The sequence below is a fragment of the Micromys minutus genome (genome assembly GCF_963924665.1).
Source record: "Micromys minutus genome assembly, chromosome: 19".
Classification (NCBI taxonomy): Eukaryota; Metazoa; Chordata; class Mammalia; order Rodentia; family Muridae; genus Micromys; species Micromys minutus.
Window position 1 is genome coordinate 41,352,941 of NC_137954.1, and position 7,348 is coordinate 41,360,288.

Here is a 7,348-nt window from a genome sequence, read left to right on the forward strand (position 1 = left end):
TAACATCCATTTTCTGGTTCTAATTCTCACCTAAATAAACTGTATGATCTGAGTCTGTGCACCATCTCCCTAGCAAGAAGTGTTGAGTGCAGCCTCACGCAGCCCAGAGGACACTGCCATAGCCCTGTCAGAACAAGAGAAAAGCATCTTAGACACACAAGGACTGAAAAATAGGTGTCCTTGCTGCAGTTACTCACAGGAGCCTACACATGTGCGCACGGCTTCTGTAGAGTGGAGAGAAGTGACAGAGGGATCAGTGGGCACCAAAGCCTCCCTGCAGCATCCAATTGTGGGAGAATCCTACCAGTTATATGGAATGGACAAGGAGAAATTGAAATTCTGGAATTAGGGGAAAAAATGTCAAAAAATTATTCCTTAAAACAGGTCTAGGTCCCACGAAGAATCTCCAGAATCTAGAACTAGCTGGAAGTTCTCAGTTATAATCAGTAGAAAATGCCCCTAAACATCTTAACCAATACAGTACAGAAATAAAAACACTGCTTTTATATAAGAATATAAATGCAAAAGGTCTGAAATCAAAGACTACTGATTCTTCACCAGGAAGGTTTCATCCCAGGAATGAATGCAGGCGTGGTTTAAGAGCAGGCAGGACTGGGCCTGGGGTGCACGCCTATGGTCCCAGCTACTCAGGAGGCTGAGGGAAGAGGATGAGCAGTCTAAGGCATGCCTTAGCTACAAAGTGAAATTTGGGCCAGCCTGAGCAACCTATATTCCTGGATTTCTTCTCAAGGAAAAGCATTAGTATCATTATTATTAGTGTCATTATTAATGTTAGCATTAAGCATGATGTCTGTATGTGGTTGTGGGCACATATGTGCTGTACAGTGCAGCGTGTGAACCTCAAAGGACAGATTTGTAGAATTGGTTCTCTTCTTCAAGTGAGTTCTGGGAATTGAACTTGGGTTGTCAGACATGTGCAGCAGTTTAGCTGTTGAACCATCTCATTGGTTCTGTATTCCTGGATTCTAACATTTTTATTTCTTTATAAATAAAAAGATGTCTTAAAGATTGTAGAATCTGATAGACTCGAGCAGTGGAGAAAGGCCAGTGGGTAAGAATGCTGGCTCTGCAAACCTGAGAACTCCAGTTCAGATCCCCATCTCCCATGTTAAAAACTGACCATGGATTTTGAGTAAGGTTGCAATACTATATATAACCCTAGAAGAAGCCAGCTTGGTGGTAAAGTGTGTGCTTAGCATATGAAGGCCTAATACCATTGCCAGGGGTTGAAGGATTATTGAAAGTGAAGGAAGTCTCTCCATTGGGTTACACGCTGTTGTTATTTTTATAGTCACTGTGATAGAATACCTTGAGGAACCAGGAAGGAAGGGTTTAGTCTGGCCAGTGGTTCAGTGGATACAGTGCCAGCAGGAGTAGCTTCTCACTGCAACAGTGGAAACTAACATCTACAGTCAAGAGGCAAAGAGGCAACCAGGGGTCGCCTCTCAACAACCGGCTTCCAGCTAGATTCTATTTCCTAAAGCTTCTACAACCTTTCAGAAAAGCACTACCAACTAGGGACCAAATAGTCAGATGTGTAAGCCTCTGGGTACATTTCACCTTCCAGCAGTAACACACACAACACAACGCACAAGGACACAATAAAACTGCCTCGATGCATTTCATCAAATCTGAACCCCATGAATTGTAAGGTACTGATATGTTATGAACACCCAGGAAACTCTGCCAAATAGTTGGGCCATTAGACCTACCACTGGTCGTAGAGCACATGCTTAGTTCAGAGATGCTGAGATGGAAAAACAACGGAAAGTGTATGAATACTAGCACTAAAAACTGTAATCAACCGCTGACATGGAAATGTTTTATTCAGAAACAAAGCAAATAGATACTAATAGAAGGAAGGTTTCCAGCAGGCAAGCAGCAGATCTGCTGTGTGGGGAACTCTGGAGACTGCAGTCACTGCTCCCTAAGTTAACCTATGTGTTAAAGGTCAGGGTTTAATGTATGGAGTCCAAAAAAAAAAAAAAAAAAAAAGGCCATCCAGATAGCTTAAAAGGTAAAGGCACTGGCCACCAGTTCTGATGATCAGACTTCTGTCTTTGAGATCCATGTGGTGAGAGGAGAGAAACAACTGCCAGGAGTTGTCTCTGACTTCGACATGTCCTCTGGCATGTACACAAAAAAAGTATAATTTTTTTCTTTAAAAAAATAAAGTCAGGGGCTGGAGAGATGGCTCAGAGGTTGAGAGCACTGGCTGCTCTTCCAAAGGTCCTGAGTTCAATTCCCAGCAACCACATGGTGGCTCACAACCATCTGTGATGAGATCCGATGCCCTCTTCTGGTGTGTCTGAGGACAGCGGCAGTGTGCTCATATACAATAAATGGATAAATCTTTAAAAAAAAAAAAGTCAGAAAACTGGAAATTTCTATCAGACAAGGTAGTACATAACACAGGACTCTTAGTAATCAATGAAGGGCAATGGAAACCATCCATTAGGTGAGGTTGTAGCTCAGCGGTAGAATGCTTGCCCAGGATGTGGGAGGCCTTCGGTTTTGGTCACCAGCACCACAAAATAATGAACCCTCATAATAATGAAACCACTGCTGACTACAGTTTGGAATGCTTGTGACTGGTAACTAAGTAACTCAAGGGTTGTGGAGGTTCAGGGCACAACCCTTGATGAGATCAGGGAGTTCACAGCCTCCCGGAGCTGTAGCAGTCCTACACGATGCCCCTCTTCAGAAACTTCATCTTGCAGAAATAATCAGATGTGTTTATGCAGACTGGCCTATTGCCCAGTGCTACCCACAAAAGTGGAGGTAACTTGAGCCCCTAAAACATCCAGGTCCTGATGCAGCAGAGGGGTTGCAGTTTGGATTAGGTTTGAGACTTTGGAGACACTGGGGAGGTGTAAATGAAAGATGGATTGTTAAATGCAAGGATGGCTGTGAAGACAGGGGAATCCATATTAGCCTTTGCCCTGGAAATGGTTGCTCCCAACCCCCAGGATAGAATGAGGCCTGGTGACATCCTGACCTTAGCCTAATGGCAGACTCAGACTTGCCATCTCCAGAACTAAGATGTGTTTTAAGATGACAGCGTTTGCTAGTTTGTTAGAGTAGCATACGAACAGTGCACTATATAAAAGTAAACCCTTTTATTTCCCCAGCATTCTGCCTCAGGCTCTGACTTCCCTTGATGTCTAATGAAAGCTTAACTGGCTAGTAAAACAAGGTTTGCTTCTGTCTGTGGCAAGACTGAGTACTTTGTCCCTTCAAAGTTGTTCCCCCAAGAACCCAGCACACCAGAAGGCCTCTGCTGGGAGGACTGGGGCCCACAGGTAAGTTCTCCCCACACTGGGCCCTTCAGAAATGACCTCTTTTCTCTTCCACTTCTGCATCATTCTCCAGCCAAAGAGTAGAAAGTCTTAGCTCCTGTTTCCTGAGAGAGTCCGTGTTCACTCTGTCTTCACCCTCCTATAGGACCTGCTCTCTGCGTCTGCTTTTCTGTCCGGTCATCCCAAACCCACCTGCCAGCTCTTTGTAGCGCTGTTCAGTTCAGCTCTCCCAACTTGGATCAGTTACATAGGATGGAACAAGGCTGTGTTTCATAATATTCCAAACTCCACTGGAACTTTACCATCTCTACCATGATGGGGCATAGGAAAGACACCCAGGGACATGTTCTTAGGACCTATAATGGGCCCTTGCTTTCTGCTAGGTGATGACCACATACTTGTGGTCATCAGAGTACAGAAAGCTGAACAGAAGGTTGGAGATGATCTGTGGCTTCAACCTTGTTTCCCTCTTCCTGCCCCTGGGCACCAAAGGAGTAGGGGTACCTGAGGCAGGTGCCAGACCAAGTATGTAACTAGGCTGGGTCTGACCCAGCAGAACAGAAAGGTATCACTGGACTCTTGATTTTTGTGGGATGTGGCCTGAGAGACAGCAAAACAATCTGGAGCCAGAAGGCTGGAGACTTAGGAAAACTGTCCAGGTTAGGTGTGGGAAGCTGTGACCTAATTTGCTAGGATGCATGCCCAATGCCTAGCTAGAAAGGAACTATACCAGGGCCCTCTGGCCAAACTACCCAGATATCACAGCCACCTCTTTCCCCATGGATACCTTGCCTTTTGAGAAGGTCAGGCTCACTTTCTTGCTATGGAATAGGTTTCTTTTTCTTTTTCTTTTTCTTTTTTTTATTTTAATTTTATGTGTATGAGTGGTTTCCCTTCATGTAAGCATATTGCTTTGCTACTGGAGGCTAGAAGAGGGCATTGGATCCTCTGGTCCTGAGTGATGGTTGTGAGCCATCCTGTGGGTGCTTGGAACTGAACACTGGTCCTCTGCAAGAGCAGCAAATGCTTCCAACTCTTCAGCCCTTCTAATGGACTTACGTTGCATAAGCCAATAGAAAAAGTTACAGCCAAATAAAGCTGATGTCAAAGATTAGAGGCTTGAGTCTCCCTAGCACCTGGGGTCTATCAAGACCCTTCCCTTTCTCTGCAAAAAGGAATAGAGCTTGAAAAAGCATCAGCTCATGTGGGATTGTGTAGCATACAGGGAAAATTAGCCCACGGGAGCTGGTGAGATTCTCCCCACCAACCATCCCTGGAAACTCACATGGAGGCAGGAGAGTGACTCTTACAAGCTGTTCTTCACATATATGTGTTGGTATGCATGCATGAGTGTGTGTGCACACATTCCTACACTAGTAAATACAGCTTTTCGATTTAAAAACTTAGCCCAGGGATGAGCCCTGAGGGCTTTCCTGCCATCCCATTCCTGCAGTGTGAAGTGATTTCCAGCAGCAGGTTCTGCTACCAAAACAGACTAGCCAGGACCTTAGTGTATGCCTATGGTCCTGGCACAAGAGGCACCCTAGACTGCATAACAAGATCTTGTCTCAAAAATACATACCTACCTACCTACCTACCTACATACATACATACATACATACATACATACATACATACATACATACATACATACATACATAAACAAACCACTGAGTATGGTGGTGCACACCTTTAATTCCAATATTTCAGTCGGCTGAGTTCAAAGCTAACCTGGGTTTTAGAATGAGTTCCAGGACAGCCGGGGCTACACAGAGAAAAAAACCCTGTCTCAGAAAACAAAAATAAGAAAAACCAATACAAGAGCAGAGATTTTGGGGTTAGAGCGTCCTTAGAATTTGCGTTTTCCTATGGTCCTCTGCTGACCAACCAGAGAAAGAGTGAGCTTGCAGCTGGTGAGGGAGGTGTGATCGTGTGCTTTCCAACTAATTCTTCTGGGGCTTGCTAAGATCCACTCGCATCCTCACCCCCACCTTCCTGGCCCTCCTCTGTTCTGCCATGTGCTCTCCTGTGTTCTGTGAGGCTTGATGGCACTCATGTCCAGAGTCCATCTCTGGGTCTGCGTGGTCTGGTCTCCCTGGAGTACCCAGGGCCTATGGCCCACCAGGATCTGTTGCCCACCTGGGGTTTACCTGCTGTTTGTATCACAAGACCCAGAATGGAGGCTGCCTGGGAGGTGCCAAGGCCTAAAGCTGCTGAGAGGGTTTGGAGACCTGAGTCTGAGGTCCTCAGAGGTATCTTAGAAGGGAGCAGAGGGAAGACAGGAGACTGGGGAATGGCTCACTGCCCAGCCAAAACCAAGGAGCAGAAGAGCTGGGTCAGCTCTCCATTAAGCAAGCCCTTTCACAGGAGGCCCTGAGAAGGTACACATGCCTATTGAGGTCAGGTTGTACCTTGCCCTAAGTTACTCCATGTTGTGTAAAACAGTGGCTTTTCACACTGACCACCCTGAGACTTTCCCTTTCGAGCAGCTTTGTACTCTGTTGAGGATGGAAGGATGGACAGGTGTACCAGGCCATCCACATGGCACAGATTACTATGATCATCCTGGGAATAGAAAGAGTACCACTTGATAATTTATCATGGTGGATTGGGACCATGTGAGGGATATGGGCATCTTAATATATCAGGAAAATGAAGCCCACAAACTTACTGGGCACATCAGGCCAAGGGAAGTATGAAACTCCTACACGTGAACCCCACAGTCTCCACTGACCTCTCTGCCCAGCACGTATCAAGGACTGACTGACTGGCAAAGAACTGACTCCCAGAGGCTTCTGGTTGCCTGGGTGCACTGTTGATGCAGCCATCACCACGATGGGTACCATCTGCCCTCCTCCCATTCTCCCATCCCCATTGTAACGCAGCTGGACTCAGCTCTGCCGCTTTACTCTCAAACCTACAACCCATAGTCCTGACTCAGCCAGTTTCTCCAAGGTCTCCAGTCCTGTTTAGTCCATTATCAGAGACTTGTGGCCCTGAGTTTCCCAGCTTTGGCTTCTCAGAGTTTTGGAAACTCTGAAACTCCTTGCATCTTTAACCCCTTACTGCCATTCCATAATCTGCACGTATACATAAACAGAGATTTACCATGTGATATGTAGTGTATCATGAGAGTAACTAAGATGAGAATAAAATAACCTTTGTTTGCCTCAGCCAGGACTGCCAAGGACTGATTGCAGGAGTCTCTGACAAATTGCTGCCATTGAAAATGCTGTACCTTGTGAACTTGTCAATAAAATGTTACATTGTGGAAAAACACAACTGTTGGTGTGTGTTTCTAACTGCATACTCCTGAGAGCTCCTGGATGCTTGGGCCATGGGGAGGACAGGAAGAAAATGGAGCCACTGTAGATCACTGAGTTTCACACTACCAGAAGTGGTAGCGCCTTCACCCTTTTCTCCCCCATGAAACTAACCTGAGGGAAGACACCTGTGGCTGACCCTGGAACCACCCTCTCCCTGGACATCCCTTATAGAAGACAGGCCTAGGCCACTGGAATCTCCAAGCAAATAAGGTCCTGAGGCACAGCGAATTTGCATGTAGGGTGTGTGAAGGAAAAATGGGCTGACAGTTTGCAGCTCAGAACCCCACACCCTCTTTTCAAACAGGCAGATCCTGTCCAGAGACACAATCTGTGACCTCACCCTGGTGGCTAACTGCACTTAGTACCTCTCTTGTCTGCTTCCAGCCCCTTTACCCTGCGAGGCAAGGGCAGGTGAGTGGCCACCACAGCTCAAGCAGGGCCCGAGGGGACAGGGCTGGCTGGCCCTGATTTTGCTCCTGCTGGAACCAGTCTTGTGTTGATGGGCTGGCTGTGAACTCTGAGGTCTCTTCTGGAAGCTACTGTACCAGGTAGGCTGATATCCTCCTCCTGGATGCTTGGGCCATGGGGAGGACAAGAAGAAAATGGACTCCAGAAGACTGAGCCACTGTAGCTCACTGAGTTTCCACTCTGAACTCTGAGCAGCAGTGTTGAGGTTTACTCTTGGGTCCCAGAGGCCTGCCT